We start from the raw sequence: 12,809 nt of genomic DNA, 5'->3' as shown, positions 1-12,809 counted from the left end.
AGAAGCCAGAATATCTACATAAGAATAGAATGCAAATCACAGGGTAGCATCAATTAGGATTCATGGAGACCCATAATAGTCATAATCTGTTTGTTTATATACAGTGTTCTCAAAGCTGTTCACAGAACAGGCAATTTGAGAACAGTAGCCATAACAAATAAAAACTATACTACAACAATTGCAATTCAGAGAAGACATATGAAAAGTTTAAATGAGCATGAAATGTACCAATAAGTCACTTAACAAATTATTCATTACCAATAATATTAAGATTAAACCTACATTAAGGAAGTCATTCAGCGGTTATATTTAGCGACCTAACAATTAGATAGCTTGCTCAAATCACACTAGCAGCAATAGAGGAAAATATAGGATTAAGGAAACTGAAGTCTCCTTAGCACTAGTCTCCAACCATGCATACTATATTGCTATACCCAAGCCCAGTAAAGATGTCAAACAACAGCCCCCACTTTGTCCTGGGAAACCCCCCCCCACACACACACACACACACTGGGATTCCAAATCTAGCCCCAAAGCAAACTGCATGAAATCCACAAGGAACTTCAGACAGCTCACCCTCTCCTGACAGTAAGAGACCCTTCTCTCATCAGGGTTCCCTCTCCTGGGCCAAGAAAAGGTACCCTTATTCTTATGGCAACTGCCCTCCTAGCAGTCCTCAGGGAGCAGAACCCAAGAAGGAGAAAGGTGGAGAAAGTCTCTCACCTGGCAGATGTCGCCATTAAAAGGGCATTGTGCTAAAGGCAGCACAACAGCTTTCACACACCAGGAGTCCCATGGCTGATGGCATTGTGTCAGCCACCACTCCCCTTTTTTATAACTAGACCACAAAGTCGCCACTCAGTTCCTTCTGGAAAGGCTCCTCAGACTGAGGGTAAGGCATGGCAAACAGCTATACCAAGCTGTCAGGCACAAAATCACACACACACACACACATGTCTTTTTTCTAGGGATGGGGAACCTTTGGTCCATCAGATGTGGTTGGGCTCCATCAGCCCCAGCGAGCATGTCCAGAAATTATGGGAGTTGCCCTCCCGGACATCTGCATGTCCACAGGTTTCCCATCTCAGTTCTACTCATGCTACCATCATGACAGTGGAATAGTATGAACCCTGGTCCAGTCCACAGATCTTGCCTCGATAATCTTCTCTATGCTTCCTTTCTTCCTCCCAGGTACCCTCTTCACACTTCTCTATCTTTAGCTACTTTTGCAGGCCAGCAATTGTCTTTAGGCTTCTTCTTTTTAAAAAATTCTGCATTATATACTTATCTGGGTTCTTCCCTTGCTCCTCTCACTCCTTCTCTCTATTATAGCCTCACAGTCCCAAAATAAATGCTAGCAACTAAAAATGAAGATTATCAGGATTTATAGGAGGCACTATATCTCAAACGTTGCATGTCGCAGCCTGCCGGTAGGCAGCATGTAAAACAACCACTTCCCTGGGTATAGTTCTCAAGCTCTCTCTGTGCAAAGCAGCGCACAGCTGGTTTCCCTCTCAGGACAGGGCAGCAGCATTTGGCGATTTCATCAGCAGTACCATGTGACCCTTGAAACTTGTAAATACAATGATCAAAAAGACTCTCAAGCGTTGGTGTTAATAGAGCATGAAGCATTTACTGTAGGTGCAATATTTAAGATCGATATAAGCACAAAGTACGCCGGGTGTTTCAGGGATTTATTGTCAGCAGAAACATTCTAATGCCCTCGTTAAATTTTCATCTCCAGCCAGATAACTTCTTAAGACTCCAGCCAACAAAGCCTATCTGATCAGTTCCCTCCCCGACCTTTACTAACGCAATGACGGCTCCTCCCAAAACCTAGCCCCGGGGAAACATCTGCCTTTTTGATGTTGTCCGAGTGCAGGGCCTCTAAAGCTTTCCAGATTTTTTGATACGTAGGACCACAATCACTTACTCCACAGAAATCCTGTCTTGAATGCTGCCGTGCCTCAAACACTTCCAGCAAGAAAACCTTTTAGTACGTATCTATCTCACAAATGTTAACAATACATGTTCTACTTGCCAACACGTGTTTCAAAATATGCAGCAGTTACAGATGCGCAGTCTGCAGGGAGCTTCCGAAAGGGCACAAAGGGTGGTCATTTATGCATCACCAAAAATGAAGATGAAATGAGGATGCAGGTTTGCATATGCTAATTTGTATGTATAGACGCAAATACATAAATGATTACAATTTAAATGTAAGTGCAGTGTGACAAACACACACATATCATAGATGTACAGCCATATTAGGTGCTGCATGTCATGGGCAAACATCACATGAAGTGGCCTTTGCCCTTAGGTGGCTTTTGCCCATTGATTATGGCTAAAGTAGTGGAGATCATTGTTGATGAGTTAACAGCATGGACAAGGAAACTGCAACCGCTAAGAGCTAAAGTACTTTGAATAAGAAGGGAAGGGATTCTGAACAGTTGCCAAAACACATGAACCTTTTCTATTATAGAGATTCTACACTAAAGATGATAATCTCCTAAATCACTATAGCAATGACAATGGGGGGGGGGGGAGAGAGGAGTTTAAGAATGCAAACATTTAATAATCACTAAGTTAAACCACACTGGCCGCTTCAATGCTTATTTAACACATGAGTCTTTGGAAGTGGCAAAAGCTTTTAACAATGTGATCCTATGCATGTTTACTCAGAAGCTGGTCCCACTCAGTTCAGTGGGACTCACTCCTGAGAAGGAAGAGCATTGCACTGACCACAGTGGGACTTGCTTTCAAATAAGCATGTAAAGAATTGCCTTGCCGGAATAGGTACAGTGGTACCTCTGGATGTGAACGGGATCTGTTCCGGAGCCCCTTTCACATCCTGAAGTGAACGTAAGACACGGCTGCGCATGCACGGATCGCGTTTCACCGCTTCCGTGCATCATTTTGTGTGTGACATCATTTTGAGCCCCTGCGCATGCGCGAGTGGCAAAACCCAGAGGTAACGTGCTCCGTTGCTTCCGGGTCGCCGCGGAGCACAACCCGAAAGTATTTAAGCTGAAGCGTATTCATCCTGAGGTATGACTGTAATTGACAGATAAATTGGGCTGCAGTGTTTAACTGATTAGTCAGTTAGACTGATGAATTAAAATGACTTTTTCTCAACTAAACATATGCCCTGATTAAAAATGGAATATGAGTGTGTGTGTGTGTGTGTGTGTGTGAACACAGACATTCCTCTTTCTCTCTCATACAGAGGTGGGAATGCCAGTTCCAAGATTATGCCTGCCATAATATTATTGTGCATTATCTAAATACAAAAAGAGGAAGTCTCTTGCTTCATAGCAACTTTTTAAATTCAAATGCACTTTTTGCTAATTTAATTAATTCATCAATCATCTAAAATGCATACAATTAATCAGCTATGGATTCCTTAGTGAGGTTTCAGCCCAAAACAGGAGTTAAGACTTCCTCCTGTCTGCATACCCATGAAAAAAAAGCCAGTATGAGCAATATGCATGTGTTAAAATAAATAGGAGAAAAGGCTTTGAAATGGAATGAGAAATGGAAATGCTGCAACAAAACAAACAATGGAAGCAAAAGAGCCATGCGGTTTCATCAAGATGCAAGGAGGCCCCCTTACTCCTGTTATCTGCACAGTTTTCACTTTATCAACCACCGCAAGCTGGCAAGTGTTCCAAACATCTTTCCTTTCTCTGTACCATATGGAGTGAGAGAGGGGTGCAAATGAGGAAAGAAGCAGGAGAAGTAAAAAAAAACAAAAACAAAACTGTCCTGGTAACATGAGGACATCAAAGTACAGTGGTACCTGGGTTACATACGCTTCAGGTTACATACGCTTCAGGTTACAGACTCCGCTAACCCAGAAATAGTACCTCGGCTTAAGTACTTTGCTTCAGGATGAGAACAGAAACCGTGCAGCGGTGGCGCAGCAGCAGCAGGAAGCCCTATTAGCTAAAGTGGTGCTTGAGGTTAAGAACAGTGTCAGGTTAAGAATGGACTTCCAGAACGAATTAAGTACTTAACCCGAGGTATCACTGTATAGCACTTGGTACTGTCTGCTCTGCAAGATGCAGCCGGACTCAGCAGCAACAAAAGGGACACCAGACCCCATGGAAGCTTCTTCCACACTTCTGCTTTTCATGCCCACCCTCCGCCCCACCCTGTACAGCCAAGATCTCCTTAAACATACTGTATAATCCAAGCATACACATTTAACACACATTTATTAACTTAGCACATTTTAATCCTGCTCTTCTTACAAAGAGCTCAAGGTGCCATTCTACTCTAGCCCCCTTCCCATTTTATCCTCACAACAACCCTGCTGGGTAGACTGAGCTGCAAAAGTGTGACCGGCTCAAGGTCACCTAACAAATTTCACAGGGATTTAAAATCACCTCTCCCTGGCCCAAGGGCTATTTCATGCAACCTATTTACTGAGCAGCTATCCTGATTTGCTTGCACAAAGCTGATGCGGTTGAACATTCATTTTGATATGTTGCAGGGTGGCGCTGTGGTCTAAACCATAGAGCCTAGGGCTTGCCAATCAGAAGGTCGGCGGTTCGAATCCCCGGGACAAGGTGAGCTCCCATTGTTTGGTCCCAGCTCCTGCCCGCTTAGCAGTTCAAAAGCACATCAAGTGCAAGTAGATAAACAGGTACCACTCTGGCGGGAAGATAAACGGCATTTTCAAGTGCTGCTCTGGTTCACCAGAAGCGGCTTTGTCATGCTGGCCACATGACCCGGAAGCTGCCTTCGGACAAACGCTGGTTCCCTCTGCCAGTAAAGCGAGATGAGCTCCGCAACCCCAGCGTCGTCCGTGACTGGACCTTACGGTCAGGGGTACCTTTACCTTTAGGGTGCCTATATGGCAGACAGCATTCATCCTGATTTGCTTGTGAGGTGGTTACACAACTTTCCATTATTCATTCATTTGAACCACACTTTTCCATGCATTTCTCTGTCACTTTCCAAACTTGCAAGATGTCTGGGGCTTGCTCGTTGTGAGAAAGAGGATATGATACCCCTCAGGTGACAGGACACTTTATTCCACTTTAAATGTGCAAACTTAAAGGTCTGGTATGCAATTGCATCACTGCCACAAAATACTGGCAGTCTGGAGGAGTCCCTAGCTTGACACTCTAACCCCAGGGGACTGGCAAAGCAGTCTAATCGGCTATTGGTCAGACTGGTTTGCCAGTCTGGTCACCTATTGTTACAGTAAGGAGGATTAGTGGTGTGGTCAGGGAGAAGGAGCATGGCTTGGCAAGAGTCCACCAGCCTGGCTTCAGATTGTGGCCCAGAGTTTCCATACCCCATTACCAAATCATACTGGCTGTGGGTACCATACCTGCTTTCCTATCCTCTTGATCAGACACCGTGAAAGACTGGTATCACATGCAGAAAATGGCCTGCCAATCCCACCCAGTATGACAATATTGTTGCTCTCATTTGGACTACACAAATTGGACTTGACTGCACCAGATCAAAACATTGTGAGAGAAGTTAAATTCATACCAGTTTCAAGTATCTAAATTTCAAAACTCCCTGGATTCTAGGGAAATGTCTTCTGAATAGCTCAGTTTGGTAGAGCATGAGCCTCTTAATCCACGGTTATGGGTTCAAGCCCTTGGGGTCCCTTCCAACTCTACAATTCTATGTGGAATTTCCTTTCTATGTGGAAGTTATTCTTGCCCAATGACCTTAGTATGCAACTCATCACCAAATCTCATGGGCAAGGATCACTTACATGATTCACTTGCATGTATTGATGGACAACTATATCAATTTAATATGGTTCTTTTTAAAGAAAAGAGTGGTGTGCTACTAGCACAGCTTGCCTGTTTTACCTCTGCCCAGTTTATAGTTCCATGTGCACTTCAACCGTATGCATGTTTTAACCACCAGGAATCTCAGCATGTTCAGTGGGACTTAACTCCCACGTCAGCTTGCAACAGGGGAAGTAATTTAGTGGTGAAGCATCTGTTTTCCATGGAGAAGGTGCCAGGTTCAATCCTTGGCATCTCCTGGCTGGGCTGGGAACATCCACTGCCTAAAACCCTAGATAGCTGCTGAGTGTCAGTGTTGATAGCACTGAGCTAGATGGACCAACGGCCTGACTAAGTCTCAGACAGCTTTCAATATGCAGCAGAGTCATGAACAGAAGGAATCAGCAGGTGTCAGCAGCCTGGCAAATTTGGATAGCTTCCCAAACATTGCATTGCCACAACTAGAGTCAGAGCACAGGTCACATGGAGTTTTTCCCAATACAATTCCCCTGGCTATCTCAGCAGATGGGTTTTGCTCATGCTCAAGGTCTGACTGATTCCTGTATTTGGAATTGGAAAGGCGTTTTTCCTCCAAGTCAAAAAGACCAGCTATTGCAGAGATTGTCATCTAGAACTACTGCTCCATATGTCTTCCTGCTTCCTGTTAGTGGCACCCTAAAATCTGGACTGTATTGTTGCACCTACCTATTACGACTGCATGGAAGCTGCCAGCATAAGAACATAGGAAGCAAAGGTCTATAGCTCAGTTGGTTAGAGCGTGGTCCCGATAATGCCAAGGTTGCAGGTTCAGTCCCTGTGTGGGACAGCTACATATTCTTGCATTGCAGGGGACTAGATGATCCTTGGAGTCCCTTCCAATTCTATGATTCTAAGATCTTTCTGTCCCCTTGCACAATTGCCGCCAATGTTATATGATTCTTTGGGTTCTGTGTGTACAGAGGGAGGCTGCTTTGCTCTCTGGCTTTGTTTCTCAGATTGCTTGAACAAATAAAGGAAGAAACATGGCATTGTGCAGAGAAAGTGAAACTGAGAGTAAGCGAAAAAACAAAGAACAAAAATCTGGTGGGGAGGGAGGGAGAATGTTGGCATACCCTGTGTCTGAAAGGAACAAAGAAGAGAGCAAGAAAGAGGCTGCAGCGGTTCAAAGTGAAGGAATTCTCCCTGACGCCTGGGTAATGAAACATGAGCTCTGCATGCTCTCTCCCTGACATTCCATGATTGCTGAGCACAAATAAGAACCTGCAGAACAGGGGATTAATTGAGGGGGGTGGAGAGCGAAGAGCAGGGATGAGGCTGTGAACAAAGAAAACTAACAGCATCCAAAGCAGGAGCAAAGCAGCAGGAAGATACCTCTGCAGCATCCCAATAGGAAAAGGGATACATATGTTGATAAGTACATGGACAGGAGGGTAAACGGTTAAAAAAACCAGTATTTTATTGGGGAAATGCCAGTCTATTCTTCCAATATCAAATCCAGTCTGAGTTCAAATTGAGACAGCAGACCAGCGCTTCTCTAATAAAATATTGTGATTGTTGCCATCTTTCTAACCTGCAAAGAGTCACATAACACTCTCTCACACAAATACATATGTTTTCCCCTATTTCTACACATGCTGGTCTTTCAAACCCACCCTGGCATCAGCACTTGACATCCTTGGGTACCCTGGTATCTCCACACTGAGTGGATGGGTCAGGTAACTGCCAGCTATTTTAAATTTCCCATAATGCCTCAATGTCATGTTGCTTAAGAGCATTGTGGGAACTGAGCAGAGCAACTGGGACCTTGCAAAGGGCCCCTTTCAAACCTGAAACCAATCCTGCTTAGAAAGAGGACAGGACTATAACTTAAGCACCATCTGTACTCTAAGGTAAGCAGCGGAAAGAGCATGAGGTATAAACTATATTGCTCAATGCTATGTATTTCTCAAAATCCAATGCCAACATTGAATTGGGCAGTATGAAGACTCAGGCACAAACTGCAACCGCACCAAGGTTTGCATTTGACTGTGGTGCAGTGACCAAGGCTCTGTTGTGTATCAATATGCAACTAATGTATGGCTAATGCACAACTGAGCCACAGCAGAGTTCTATCTGCATCAGTAAACTGTGAAGTGGTGCCTCGCAAGACGAAATTAATTCGTTCTGCGAGTTTTTTCGTCTTGTGAATTTTTTGTCTTGCGAAGCATGGTTTCCCATAGGAAATGCATTGACGGTTTCCCATAGGAATGCATTGACGGTTTTAAGAAAAAGGTGCAAGACGTTTTCGTCTTGCAAAGCAAGCCCATAGGGAAATTCGTCTTGCGAAGCAACTCAAAAAACAAAAAACTCTTTCGTCTTGCGAGTTTTTCATCTTGCGAGGCATTCGTCTTGCGAGGTACCACTGTATCATCATCGCACATATAATGTAAAACCAACTAGCAAATTTGTCAGAGGCTGACTAAGGCTTGCAAGATTATCTTTTGTAAGAAGATCTAATTTCAACAGGTGAAATTAGATGCCACTAAGGGAATTATCATATGGCAGCAGTAGGACAAGGTAAGGGTCTACTATACTAACAGCCTTACATATGCCTTCTACAATCATTTATAAAATGCTACCTTAAAAATGTAGCTTCCAGAAAACTGCACCAGGTACATTTTTATTTTTTATCACCACCCTTCTACATTTATTGTCTTGATTCGCATGCCACGTTAAACCATGCTTTAAACAAACCTTTGTTCAGAAGCCATGGCTTAGCTTTACATCTGATGTCTCGACTATAGTTTGTCAACTGTGGTTTGCAAAAATAAGTCATGAGTTGTTGTTGTCTTAGCATTACAGGCAAACATGGGAACTTCCTTAACTAATGTTTAAGTGCGGTTTGTTTAGTCATCCCAGTGAAATTATGCACCAAGCAACAGAGCCATTAGGCAAGAGCAACTAGAAAAAGAAGCCTCTCTCAATGCTCAACTCCTCTTGCTGGTGTTTTTCCCCAAAGCTGACATCACTGATAACTGAAAAACACACAAGCACTTCCTCTTCTGCTTATATTTGATGCAGCATCTGCTGCATCTGTCTTATGCGATTGTGAAGTGAAGTTATTGCAAAAAGACCTTCTGAGTGTGTTATATTTGTGCTGTTAGGGTCAGGGGTTCAAGCAGGTGGATGTTCATACCACTGTAGGGTTGCACAGATGGAAGCAGCTGGGATTTTACCAGACTAAGTTCTGCAGCTGAAAAAGGGTTGCGCTTTAACACAGAGAAACAGAAAAATTAAGAGGTGCTTGTATGAGTTGTGGAGTAAAGTCACGGACAGGGTGGGGAGGGTGAAGTCCTATTTCAAAACAAAGGCACTTTCTCCAAGTAGGAAAGAGCTGCAATTTTACTCTTTGACAGCAAGGCAAAGAAATAAAATACGAAACAACTAGCAGAGTTGAGAATTGAGTTAAGATGGGGAGGGGGATTCAATATGAGGTTGTGTTCCTGATATTAATTACATCTAACAGATGAAACAACTTAGGAGTGCATTAGGAAAAGCAGTCTATCCAATTCCATGGCAGTGGAGGGGTAGGAGATGTGAGTGGCTCCAACATAGTTGATGCTCAATAATCTCAAAGCATAAATTCATGGTAGCAATTTATGGGAGAAAGAAAAATAAAAAGTGCAGTTGTAGAACACAGGAGTGGAAGAAAAGGGTTCAACGACTTCTCCGGCTGCAAAGAAGTAGGGGCATTTCTTTCTTGGTGGAACAGAGCTTGATGACAGGTGCCAAAGGTCACCTAGAAGATTTCCACACCCTCACTCTTGCAGCCAGCCAATGCAAAGGAAAATGGCCACACAGTGCTGCAATGCCAGAACTTGGGTGCCACCAACTCTTAAGGGATGTTGGGCGGAGAGGCAGCTGAGGGCTAGAACAAAAGAGGGTAGAACCATAGTTACTTCAATCAACTGCAGAACATCCTTTTGCTTAAGCATGGCTTGTTCAACAAACCATGGTTTAAAAATGGTTTAACATGGCATGCAAACTGAACCACTGAGCCAAACAAAGATCTCTCTCTAAAACTAGAAGACCAGCATGCAACTGATTCCATTTTCTCCACCACACCACTGTTTTATCAGCAAAGAAACTCAGTACTTTATCAACACCATAAGAATAACAAGGGAAAGGGGTGATTTATCTAAAACAGATCTTGGTAATTCTATCTAATGTTTTCCTTTTTTTAAAAAAAACATATGGCATAACCTTCCCGAAATAAAAACTTCAAATAGGAAGGGGGAGCCTTCCCCAAGTTTCATTAGAGATGCAAAGATATTTCTTTCGGTTCTCTAGTTTTATTGAGAAGCAGATGTAAAGCTGCTTCTGGATTTGTTTTTAAACTGCTGGAGAGTGTAGCCGCTGTGACACAGCTAGGGGAATTTTTTTAGGCAAAACAAGAGATTAAGGCATCAGGCTCACGTTACCCAATTCCAGCACTCACCTCTGATTTATGGTGGGGTCCTATCTTCAACTTACACCAACTGCGTGAAGTAACAATTGCAAATCAATCCACTAGCCTGGCATAAATTCAAGTTATGGTAGCGTAATGATGCGATCATGAGTGGGAGAAGGAAGAGCTTGGAAGTGGTAAGGGTAGGGAGGCTCATAGGACTATAACTAGTTTAGTTAAAGTGTCTGATCATCTCCGCTGGGCCTTAAGGCCTGTCTCCTTACCAGCATATGGTGATGATAGCAAAATAGGAAACACGTAGAGTCCAGTGCTGTGTACACATTACCATTTACTCCAGATCTAGTTGAGTCCCATTCCTGGTGTTTGAGGGAGAGCACACATGACGTTAACGACAATCCATATGTATCCTGTAGTTTCTTGAGAAATACTCCTGCTTGGTGCATTTTCCCTCAAACCAGCTTCCATCTGATTTGAAAATGATTGTAGGAGAGGCTACCATATGTGGTGGCAATGTAAAGTTATTAAGAAGGCCTGGGAGGTAACATATAAAGATTTGAAGAGAATGTTGAAAATGATTTTTGTTAAAACAAAAGCAAAAACCAACAACCCAGAAGCTATGATTTTGAATGGTACAGGACTTAATGGATTTATTGTGCAAAAGACTTTATTCCTGCATCTGAGAGTGGATACCAGACCAAGAGAAGCCCATCCCTGCAGAAGGAAGAAGCTACCGCCAAAGAAGATCAGAAAAACAAATTCATGAAACATGCAGGACATATTAGAGAATCTGAAACCCAAGAAAGAAAATGACATTGTTTTTTAAAATATATATGGGAAAATGTTTAATGCATGCTTTGCAAGCTTTGTGTATAGGTTTTACATTAGTTGAACTTCTAAAGGTCACTTGTTACAACATGAATAAGGTTTTAAAATTGGACAGTTAAGAATATAAGATTTTATGGACGTGCATGAGTAAGTATATAATAATGGAACCAGGAGGGGGAGTGGAGGGAAGTCAGTTAAGATGTATGATTTAAATTTTTTATTATGGTGTTCTTTTCCTTTTTGTGATTATAAAATTAATAAATTGTGTCTAAAAAAATGATTTGAAAGCGAGATCACAGAGCCCAGAGCCAAACCAGATGCACCTATGCAGGACTGGAGGATTCGAACAATTGCATCACCACAAACACACCTCTGGACTCTTAAAATTTCATCTACATTGCTGGTCTCCTGTATCTGCCATTATTTAACAAAATATCCCTGCTGCAGCAAGCAGAGGCATTTGCGTGCCCTGGGGAGGGATACAGGATGTAGACCAAGGACCAATAGGAAAGCTTCGCAACAATTTAAGCAGTTCTATTTATTGCAGCCTTTTATTATGTTGATCTTTTGAACATGTAATTACAGCATATGATTCGGGTTATGATTAGGCACTTCTCTACTATTTAAATACGGTCTGACTTGCAGCGAATTGTGTGTGTGTGTGTGTGTGTGTGTGTGCAACATATGAGCTATGTTCTTGCAACATAATTCACACATTGTCATCAGCGAAATAAAGCACATTCAAGTTAACAGGCTTAAATTAAAGCCTGGTTTAAATTTCAACATTCACCTTTACATTAACCTCACCATGCGCACACACACACCTCACAAGTGTCAGACCATCAGCTCCTGTGAATTTCCAGGATTCAAATTATTGCAAGCTTCACCACGGGTGAGGGAGGGGGGAAGGAGGGCAGTTTACTTGGGCCTGGTGACCCTGGATGAGAGGAAAAGAATTAGGCTGTGGATCCATTACCATATAGGGAGAAACTGTGGCAGAACTAGAGATCATGCTCGATGATGTTTACGCAAACTTGTTTCTATGTTGTGGGGTTGGTTGAAGTCATTCAGAACAATGTTAGGACAGGAAGGCAACATGCTGGAGTTCTTTCCATGTGCTCTCCATGTGCATGAAGAAGAGGGCAATGAGGCCATACTGCTGCCCCTGCCCCTATGTGGCCCTGGTCTCAGTACGGGGATTGAACCTGCAAGCTTGGCATTATCAGAACCATGCTCTAACTGACTAAGCTATCCAGCAGGATGTTAGTATAGACGTCTGCAGAGCAAAAGCACACCATGCAGACATCTGTGTCAACACATGGATTTCCAGGGGCAGTGCCAGCAACGCATCCTGCTGCCTCCTTCTCCAAACGTTAGCTCTATGCCTGGATAATATCTGAATAAGGCTAGAATAGTAAGGTGCTAGGAAGGAAGGAAGGAAGGAAGGAAGGAAGGAAGGAAGGAAGGGGAAATACCACAGATAGGAAATGTCTCCTATCTGGAGAACCACTGCCACTCAGCGCAGGCAATGCTCAACTAGATGAACCAATAGTCTGACTCAGTATAAGGCAGCTTCCTTTGTTCCTAAGAGTGTGCTTGTACAGGTAAGTCTAGGGCCCTGGGATAAATGTGCTCCCCTAGGTGCCATGCTCCCTAAAGAATAACAATCCCCAGAATTCCTTGATTCTTACAGGCAATCCAGAAGAAGCCCATAGGGTGTGGCAGAAGACATGAGGGACAAATGCCACAAAATCAGGAACACTGAGATCCCAGGAACA

General features: G+C 43.2%; 1 protein-coding gene across 15 annotated transcripts in view; it reads right to left on the bottom strand.

Moving 5' to 3' along the window:
* EPHB1 (EPH receptor B1) overlaps positions 1-12,809 on the bottom strand; it is a 347,409-nt gene that overhangs the window by 247,266 nt on the left and 87,334 nt on the right. Inside the window, exon 3 of one of the 15 annotated variants that reach the window (XM_083443213.1) lies at positions 10,470-10,562. The exons of the other annotated variants lie outside the window; for them this stretch is intronic. The gene's annotated coding sequence lies outside the window, so the exon portion shown is untranslated. The remainder of the gene's footprint in view (positions 1-10,469; positions 10,563-12,809) is intronic. 15 annotated transcript variants of the gene reach the window in all.

The sequence above is a fragment of the Podarcis tiliguerta genome, assembly GCF_965153285.1.
Source record: "Podarcis tiliguerta genome assembly, chromosome: 5".
Lineage (NCBI taxonomy): Eukaryota > Metazoa > Chordata > Lepidosauria > Squamata > Lacertidae > Podarcis > Podarcis tiliguerta.
Note: the sequence above shows the minus strand (reverse complement) of the source record. Positions and strands in the feature narration are given on the sequence as shown.